Source organism: Mus caroli, unplaced genomic scaffold (genome assembly GCF_978045245.1).
Source record: "Mus caroli unplaced genomic scaffold, Mus_caroli_1 scaffold_10, whole genome shotgun sequence".
Lineage (NCBI taxonomy): Eukaryota > Metazoa > Chordata > Mammalia > Rodentia > Muridae > Mus > Mus caroli.
In genome coordinates this window covers 92,886,182-92,896,288 of record NW_028227265.1, presented here as the reverse complement: position 1 = coordinate 92,896,288, position 10,107 = coordinate 92,886,182, and the positions used below count along the sequence as shown (strand labels likewise).

Here is a 10,107-nt window from a genome sequence, read left to right as displayed (position 1 = left end):
AATGACTGGCACTTCTGTATCCTCAAGCATTTATCATTTCTGTGTTGTACCTTTGGTTTTTAATTATTTTTAATATATCCTATGTTCTCATAGCCAAAAGCTGCCCTACTATGTTGTAGAAATCCAGAATCAATTACTCTTTTATAAAAATAGTATGTTGAGTTCCCCTTTGACTTCTTTTTATCTCCTTTCCTCTCTGAATTTCTAACCCCTAGCTAGAGATTTCTGCTTCTTATCTATATATGAGGCAATGTTTCTAATTGTCACAAATGAATGAAGCATGTGTTGTGATTATTTTTATTAATTAAATGGGCCATCCATGCTGTAGAAAATAATAGGATTCCATATCTTTTTTTAAAATTAAGGGATAGTATTTCTATATGTTTATACCCTATGGTTGTTACCCATGTATTTGATGATGGCCATACCAGTTAACTTCACTTTGGTAAGCATAGATATGCATTTGTCTGTTGATATAATTGATTTGATAAGCATGTACATGCATGTATCTGTTGATAAAACAGTTTCATTTCACATACAGACAATTTATGCCTTTGAAGCTTGGTGTTTAGAGACAGGAAAGACCACACAATGAACATTTGCTCATATACTGCCCTCACATATGAAGTGATCCCAGAGATTATGATGGATCTTTCATTTTCCTGTCCCCCAGTGATACCATCAGCGATATGTGCACTTGTCAGCCTTGTGGCCCATCCATTCTTCCACTCCAGTTTCTCCCAAATCTTCAACTCTTAAAAAAATCTTAGCCTCATGCTCCTTCAGTCAGACAGAGTAAAATTTCTAAAGGAGAAAAAGAGGGATGCAAGAGAAGTTGTTTCTTCCCTTACTCAATTATTGAAATAAAAAACAACCAGTTTGGATGGGAAATTATAGTTATGATTACCTAATTATGATATAAACCATTTGGGAGCACTCATAGTTTTCTTACAGCTATCTCATTCTCTAGTCAACCTCCTCAAGCCTACACAGTGTACACAATCATTCACTGTTACCCCTGTTTGCAAGTCTTCTTTAACATTAGGAGTTATCAACCATGAAGAAAGAAACTGTTCCTTTTTCTCAAGTCTCCCATTATTCCTTGTGTTTTCAGAACTCTATTTGTTGAGAATGTAGTCACATGAAGCTCTGTTCTCAAGTATCTGAGATATTCCAGGTTTGACTAAGGGATATCATGTTTTAATGTTGTATACTGAAGATGTTTGCATTCTTGTTTTGTGGCACACCTGTTACTAGTGTCCTAAATAATAGGGAGGCAAGATAGTCTTTTGTTCTACAGTGATGTCTATGTTTAATATCATCTATGGTTTGTCAAGGAAGGAGCTTGGTAGTGCCTTGGGAAACATTTAAACAAATAACCCAACCAGTTTAAAGTTTTCCATTAGGATTTTTTTTACCCTGACTTTCTCTTTCTTTCTTTCTTTCTTTCTTTCTTTCTTTCTTTCTTTCTTTCTTTCTTTCTTTCTTTCTTTTTTTTTTTTTGAGACAGGGTTTCTCTCTGTAGCCTTGGCTGTCCTGGAACTCTGTAGACTACGCTGGCCTTGAACTCAGAAATCTGCCTGCCTCTACCTCCCAAGTGCTGAGATTAAAGGCATGCGCCACCACTGCCTGGGCTTTGCCCTAACTTTCATTTCCCATAATTCCAAACCAAGAGTATAGTTAATTATCCTGGACACAGAACATTTGAAATTATAAACTTACTTAAAAATGCTAAAGTGCATATCCTTTACCTTGTAAAAATCTGATACTTATGAAAAAAAGCACACCTTCATGTTTTCTAATTTAAAATATTTTGGGGTTGTTTGTTTAGATTGGATCAAGTTTTTCTGTTTAAATAATATTTTCTTTAATTCTCTGACAATTTTGGGTAGTGTATTTTGAACATATTCCCAACCTCCCCCCACTACCCACAGATATTCCCTCCTGTCCAAACTTCACCTACCCATCTAACTTTGAGATTGCTTTTTTTTCTCGTTGTAGAGCACATTGCACTCTATTTGTGCACCTTAACTACTCTTGGGAGTTGGGCCTGCCTTGGAGTATGGCTCACATACTAGGAGTCACACCATTAAAGAAAACCAGTTTTCTTTCTCTAAGCAGCTATCATAGGCCAATAGATCCTCAGCTGGGTGGTTCATGGCCGCTCCCTTGCCGTACTGAGATTTCATTTGGTTTCAACTTGCACAAGTCTTCTGTCATAACCACTCTGAGTTCATATTTGCAACTGCCCTAATCTAGCCAGAAAACATTGTTTCTTTGAAATTATCCTCTAACTCTGACTCTTATGATTTTTAAAATATGATTGTTTTGCCAATATCCTTTATTAAAATTATTTCAAACAATGTATTTTGGTAATATACCCCCTCAACTCAGCGCACTATTTACCATCCTTACATACACACACACACACGTAATATTCTTTAAAGAAGGAAAAACAAAGAACAGAACACACACACACACACACACACACACACAGAGAGAGAGAGAGAGAGAGAGAGAGAGAGAGAGAGAGAGAGAGAGAGAGAGAGAGAGAGAGGTCAGATTGGCATTGGCCAACTCTTTCCAAGCATGTGACTAGCATTGCGGTGTGATATGCCCAGTGTCACTCCATTGGTGAAAACTGATCAGAGCAACTGTAAATTGAAGATGGCTATTTGGTTACAGGGTCTCATTCTTCTCTGTGCTGGAATGTTGTGTGTTTGAACTTGTGCAGGTCTTGTGCATGCTGTTTCAATCTTTTTGTTCTTTCTTTCATGAAGATTCTAACCTTTTGGGGTAGTAGTATGCTTTGTATTCCCAAAGAAAATATTGCCACTGTTGGGCATTTATTTGGGTAAGAGGGCAAAAGAAATGAGAATACATGAAGAACTGAATAACGGTTCTCCAACATGTTCACAGGCTAGTCTCCAAACTTATCAATATGGTACCTCAAAGATGTGAGACAGCAAGACTCTTAGGATAGCAGGTTGTTTAGGCATACTCAGGTGATCCCAGGGCAACGATTCTTCCTTGTGAACAAGGAGGACACAAAGAAGATCATACAATGAAAACACTATCAACTGGTAAGATGTAAGTAGGACAGACCTTGGGTGCTGACATGAAGACTGAGGAGAGAAATGAACACTCGAAAAAGCCAAAGAAATGGATTGTCCCCCGAAAACTTCACATGAGAATGCAGCCTTGCACTGCATTCCCCATCGAAATAAATTTCAATGCAATTGTTCACAGAAATTGAAAAAAAAAACTTAAAGTTCACAAAGAAACACAAAGCCCAGGATAACTCAAATGATCCTGAAGAATAAAAGACATTGCATTGCAGAGGAAGTCAGAGGATTTCTCCATAACGAGGCTGGTGCCAGACCTCTGCCCTTCAGAACTGGGAAACAACAAAGTTGTACTGTTTGGGGCCGTGACAATTCTGTCAACTTAATATCAAACAAGAGAAATCAAATGTAAAATGTGGTAGAAATGGCATGTTTGATGTTAAGAGTAAAGAAGGGGAAAAGTTCAAGGAATTTCCTATTTGAAAAATGAAATCATTGATGAATTAAATTTCAGAGGCCAATGTCATTACTGACAGTATATAGGGCTCTGAGAGGTGGGGGTGGGGGTGGGGGAGTGAGGCAAAGTGTAAGCGAAAGTATCTGGAGTTATGAAATGAAAGCAGTTAGCATTTTGGAAAGGAGACAGATGACCCAGGGTAGATAATCAGGATACCTTATTAAAAGGCATTTTATGGACTGTGGAAGGATTTTGATTTTTTTCAGAGACATTTTATAGTCTTAATTGTGAGAATGATATAATTTTTTAAGTATGTCTTAATGAGGTTTATTCTTCCTGAAGCATAGATAATGGATTGATCAGGAGCGATACTGAGATAGAAGGAAATATATTAAATGACTGCCAAAGTATTTAGAGTCTATCTTATGCCTTTGAGTACGAACAGAGATGGTGAACAGAAAATTTCAGATTCATTCAGGGGCTAGAACATGATGGCAGGTGGAGAAAACTGAGAGAGACAAGGATAACACCAGGAGTCTTGCTTTAAGACATTGAAAAACAGTACTGAGAAGGAGCAGTTTAGTTACACATACAAAATGAGTTCAATCTTAAACATGCGAAATTTGACACATGCTTGAAACATTTGGATGGAAAGGGGCATCTTGTTTCATGGGGTGAGCTTCAGGATTTGTGGCCCAACTGTGGCAATTCTTAGTACACTGGGTAGTGCTTGAATTTTGGAGACTATCAAATGATTTGTTGTGTTTTTTTGGGGGGGGGTTTTGTTTGTTTGTATGTTTTGTTTTTAAGAGAGTGATATAAAGAATGATGAGAGATGGCATTAGAGGAAGGGACCAAGAAGATGAACAGCAGAAAATTAAAACAAAATTGCTTTGTAGGTTTGCAGCATTTGTCAATCACTATAGACTTTCCACCATTACTTAATTTGAGCTACCAATGACACTTACATCAGGACTGGGAAAGAGATGCATCTGACTTACTGCTTTCAATTGTGCAAACTGCCCCCATGCCTCCATGATATCACTGAGGAGCATCAAAGGAGAAACAGAGTCAGTAGGCAGGGCCAGTGAAAGATCTCTGCAAACATGTATGCAGAGATCCCTTTAGAGACTTTTACAAAATCAGGACAGAGATGAGGAGAGCAGAGAAAATCTGTTTGGATTGGTTTCCAGTTGGAATCATAGCTGAGTGATTGAAATCTTCATAGTCAGTAGCAATTTGAGATGGAAAGGGTGGCTGACAGATGAGAAGGGTCACTGAAGGATGGCCATGTCACAAGGGCAGGACGATGATAACCCACCACCGCTGACGATAAAAGAAGTCATTTTAAAGATTACACACTATTGTAAAAGGAGGAAAATGACCATTGTATGAGCCACACGAGTCTGAAAGAAATATCTTCTACTTTTGGTTTCAAGACACAATACTGTCTTGGACTTGTAGCCTTCATGGAATATAAAGTTAGAGGGTAGGTGAAAATTGGAGGGTGTATTAGCTGTTTTTCTTATTGCTATAACAGAGTATACAGGAAAAGCAATGTAAGGAAGACTGGGATTATTTTACTCTGAGTTTCAGGGGATCGTCCAGAGCGGCAGAGAAGGCAGGGTGGAAGGAGCAGAAATATGAAAGCTGACACCCACTCATTTCCTGCTGTGTATTTAGTCCATACCCTCAGCCCGTAGCATAGGTTTTCCCATACTCTGGGGAGATGTCCCCCCCTCCCCTCTGTTCACTTTCTGTGGAAACACCCTCCTAGGCATGCACAGAATTCTATTGCATACGTGATTCCAGTGAACTAGATAGTCAGGATAGACTGTTGCAGAGCTGACTCTGGTCTGATTCATAGCATGAATATCATCACAGTTGGTGAAATAGCAGCTTCACTATTTTCCGAAATTGCAATCCAGGAATTTTTAAAAAATTCTACTTTTTATTCTTGCCAGAACATTTATCTTGTAGTTTTAATTTTATAGACTTTTCAATAGATTGAGTCTGATAAACCTTAAGCTGTAAATATTCTTCTATTGCAGAAGAGGTGCATATGAGTTCTGCTATTTTAAACTTTGCTTAATGATGAGAACAAGCAAATCTGTTGATTTTATATGCTACGTTCACGTGTCTACAGGGGATGAGGCATGTGTGCAGATATAGTTTGCATCTACGGGAGGGCAGGGCATGAAACAAGGAGAAAGAATTTCTGTAGCAGCATACTGGGTAACACCAGTTGACTGTGAAAAACTTTTCCAATGTTTAAGTTTAAGAGACTGAGCAGAGATTAACAATGGCTGGTTGTACATTCTTCTCTCTCTCTCTCTCTCTCTCTCTTTCTCTCCCTTCTTCTTCTAACATTAAAGGGCTCATTTTGAGTTAGCTATTAAATGAATACATTATTTTATTAAATATGTAGCTGGTTTTTTCCTTCAGAAATCAATATTTTCATTTGGGCACTATCTGTTTTCACTGCCCTCCAGAAAAATCCATACCTATATTAACATCAAAGAAATTAATAATGAATAAAGCTATTATGGAAATTAGTTAATATTGATGATAATGGTATCATCTGTATAATATGTTGGAGAACATTTTCTATGCATAAACTCATTTGTTTAGAGTTTATGGGCTGCTTCACTTAATACCTTATAGTGGGAGGGAAATGCACTAGGTAAAATCAATTATGTAATGAAAGACTCTGTGACAAAATAACCAAGAAAACTTGTTTTGAGAAGGAATCATTATTTCAGATCATAGCACCTTAGTCCCATTCCTTGTGTCTGTGAACAGAGAGAACATCACTGCTGAGGGTACTCATGGGTCAGAGTAATTCAGGTACAGAGAGCTGCGGAGTCGTTGAGATCCTGTTTCTTAAACGAATTATCTCCAACAACCCAGCTTCCTTCCATTAGGTTCCACCTCCTAAGTTCCACCATTTCCCAGTAGTGTCCCAGTTTGGCCTCACACTTTCAACTCATAACTTTTTTTTTAAATATTCTTTTATTACGTATTTTCCTCAATTACATTTCCAATGCTATCCCAAAAGTCCCCCATACCCTCCCCCTTACTTCCCTACCCACCCATTCCCATTTTTTGGCCCTGGCGTTCCCCTGTACTGGGGCATATAAAGTTTGCATATCCAATGGGCCTCTCTTTCTAGTGATGGCCGACTAGGCCATCTTTTGATACATATGCAGCTAGAGTCAAGAGCTCCGGGGTACTGGTTAGTTCACAATGTTGTTGCACCTACAGGGTTGCAGATTCAACTCATAACTTTTAAGGGGAATAGTTGATACCTAACTGTTGAAAACTTGGTAAAGTTATTTTCAGGCTTTTTGATATTGGGAACATGCCGTATTTCGGGTCATTGCCACCAAAGACAGGTTGTATGCTTCTGTAGATACTGAATTTTATGTGCCTTCATAAGGTTTCACTTCTGGTGGGGACTATGCGGAGCTTCAGAAGAACACAGTACCGCCTCAGATAAGTACAATATGTGTGTGTTTAGAAATCCTGGGTCAACTGTCAAATGTGATTCAATTATTTTTTTTTCTCTTTAAAGAAAGTTGCCAGAGAGGTGGCTCAGCGATAAGGACATCTGCCGCTAAAACAGAACACATTTGTTGGATCTGCTGCTCCGATATATTCAAATGGTGACTAATGGCGTCTAAGATCTGATTGCCTCCAATGAGGATATCCTCAGGGACCAGGAGATCCGTGCACATACCAAATGATGCTATGTAATCTTCATCCTCAAGTTAATTTGGTCAATAAAAAGTTAAAGTCTGTGATTGGACAGTAGATAGAGGTAGGCGGGTTTTCAGTTATCTGGCAGGGTGGGGGTGGGGGCTTGCAGGTACATAATGCGGAGAAAAAAGGAGGTCAAAGGAGGAAGAATCAGCCATGAGAGGATATGGACTGTGAGCACCGGCCAGGAGAAATAGCAAGTCACAAGGGACATAGCTGGGGCGTAAATTATAGTAGCTCTTAAACCTGTCCAATCTAGGCTTATAGCTTAGAAATAAAATACCTAGATTGGCTCTTCCTGTGCTCCCCACCTCCTAGCTGCAACCCTTGCCATAGCTGCTGCTGCTGCTGCCCTCACTACCTCTGAGAAAATGGCTGTGCGCCCCCCATTCCCCCCACCCCCCACATTCGCTGATCTTGGCAAATCCTCCAGGGATATCTTCACCAAGGGCTTTGGCTTAGTAAAACTTCATTTGAAAACCAAGTCCGAGAATGGATTGAATTTACCAGCTCAGGCTTTGCCAACACGGAGACCACCAAAGTGAACCGCAGTCGGGAAACCAAGTACAGATGGAGAGTATGGGCTAACATTTACAGAGAAGTGAATAGACAAGACAACATCAGGGTACTGAGAACACTGTGAGAGACCAGCTTGTGCATGGACTGAAGCTGACCCTTGATTCATCTTCCCTTCCTAGCACTGGGGAAAAATGCTAAAATCAAAACAGGGTATAAGAAGGAGCACATTAACCTGGGCTGGGGTGTGGACTTTGACATCGCTGAGCCCTCAATCCGGGGCGCTCTGTTACTTGGCTATGAGGGTTGGCTGGCTGGCTACCAGATGAATTTTGAGACCTCAAAGATCTCAGTGTCCCAGAACAACTTTGCAGATGGCTATAAGACGGAGGCATTCCAGCTTCATACTAATGTGAACGACAAGACAGAATTTGGTGACTCCGTTTACCAGAAGGTGAGTCAGAAGTTGGAGACTGCTGTCAATCTCGCCTGGACCTCAGGAAAACAGTAACACTCGCTTTAGAAATAGCCGGGCCGTGGTGGCGCACGCCTTTAATTCCAGCACTTGGGAGGCAGAGGCAGGCATATTTCTGAGTTCAAGGCCAGCCTGGTCTACAGAGTGAGTTCCAGGACAGCCAGGGCTACACAGAGATACCATGTTTCGAAAAACAAAACAAACAAACAAAAAAAACAAACAAAAACAAAACAAGAAAGAAAGAAAGAAAGAAAGAAAGAAAGAAAGAAAGAAAGAAAGAAAGAAAGAAAGAAAGAAAGAAAGAAAGAAAGAAAGAAATAGCAGCCATGTATCAGGTCGATCCTGATGCCTGCTTTTCAGGCAAAGTGAACAACTCCAGCCTGATTGGCTTAGAGTTCACTCAGATCCCAAAACCGGGTATCATACTGACTCTGTCAGCTCTACTGGATGACAAGAGTATCAATGCCGGTGGCCACAAACTTGGTTTAGGACTGGAATTTCAAGCATAAATGAGTATTGTATTAATTTTAAAGTACTTTGCAGCATAGCTACCATAAGCATTTAGTGTACCTTTTAATGTCGTATGTTGGGGATTGGAAAATTGATAAATACCACGTTAGACCTCCAGGCTAAGAAAGACTCGGCTTTAAGGTATTTACCATTTCAGATATTAAATCAGAAACCTCATTCCAAAAAGGGTCCTTTTTAGCTGTAGGCATGGTTGGGAAGAAGCCTTTCTAGAGATGCCAGGCTGCAAGTAGAAGCTGGGAACCTGTGGGGCCTTTGTAAATCTGTATCCAGTCCCCAGATGAAATTGTGACTTCCTGATTATTGAACCCTGTCCCAATCCTATCTACTAGGAGGCATGTACTCACCTATGTGGAAGGGATATTTCAGACAGATCGTCATGCCCCATTTCCATCCTAGCCCATCAGTTACCTGTTTACACCAAGAGCAGTCTTTAGGATGTGGTTAGCTGTTTCTTTTGTGCCATTTTAGGGAGGAGAGTGTGGGCAAGATGGAGTCGTTCATTCAGGACTTAATTCATCCTTGTGTTGAGGTGTGGTTTTTCCTCCCTCCCCTCCCTCCCTCCCCTCCCTCCCTCCCTCCTTCTTCCTCTTCCATCTTAATTTCTTTTTGGCTACTGTATCAGAGTATGAAATAGCTTCTGGGTTCCCCAGCTCTGAGCTGGTCAGGTGATTGTGGTCACACCCTGACAGCACTAGGGATCTAAACTAACTCTTCTTTAGCTATAGTTTTTTTTTTTTTTTAAAGCAGTTTAATCGGTACATTATAGTCTTCCATTTTGTGTGGAATTAGCATCTCCCCTTCAAATGCTGTAATTAACATCCCTTAAAATAAAACTTGAGTAAAGTATTCAAAGGAATACCTAGATTGTGTCTTTTATATGGGCTAGCAGCAATTTGTAATTCTTTTTATAGTTTATCCTTTGACCTTGTTTGGTCACACACACACAAACACACAGTGACACATTCACACACACAGAACTGTTTTTAATTTGGACAAAAGCATTATATATTCCCCTATTCTACTCTTATCAAGGCTAAAATGAAACCTATGTCTCTCTGCCCCTAGCTTTAACTGCCACCTATTAGACAGGTATCAGAAGGTGAGATAGTTTTGACACTTCCTTTTAATCTCTTCTGATTCACCTTTTTAAAAAATGTTTCCAAGTTCCCTAAAGATTCTTTATTGGGTGAGTGAGTAAACACAAAGATGTACAAATTACCAAATTAATAATGCATGCCAGAGAGCACAAGCAAAAATGTGTTCCTGGAGTTGCTAAGTTTTTTAAGTACAAGTTTACCATTACA

General features: G+C 39.7%; 1 pseudogene; it reads left to right on the top strand.

The window, feature by feature from the left end:
- The first annotated feature begins 6,883 nt into the window (after positions 1-6,883).
- Positions 6,884-8,781, top strand: LOC110300210 (non-selective voltage-gated ion channel VDAC1 pseudogene; annotated as a pseudogene).
- The last annotated feature ends 1,326 nt before the right edge of the window (positions 8,782-10,107 follow it).